We start from the raw sequence: 260 nt of genomic DNA, 5'->3' as shown, positions 1-260 counted from the left end.
CCTTGCCCTCCAATGCAGATGCGAAGCTCCCGCAAGCAGCCGACATCTGATGGCATCTGAGCAAGCGTCCCCAGCCCTCAGCTCCCCCAAGAGATGCACCTCAAAAGGCTCTCCCTGCTCCCCAGACCCATGGGGAGGCTGCAGGGGTGACTTCCAGGACCCAGCACAGCTCAGCAGGGTCAGGCCGGGCTGCACCCACCACACGGGGCACGGCAGCGGGGCACATGGATGCCACCGGCGCAGCGCATGGAGCTCTGCAT

Source organism: Nestor notabilis, unplaced genomic scaffold (genome assembly GCF_000696875.1).
Source record: "Nestor notabilis isolate BGI_N333 unplaced genomic scaffold, ASM69687v1 scaffold17154, whole genome shotgun sequence".
NCBI lineage: Eukaryota > Metazoa > Chordata > Aves > Psittaciformes > Psittacidae > Nestor > Nestor notabilis.
The sequence above is the reverse complement of the archived record's forward strand: the minus strand, read 5'-3'. Positions refer to the sequence as shown.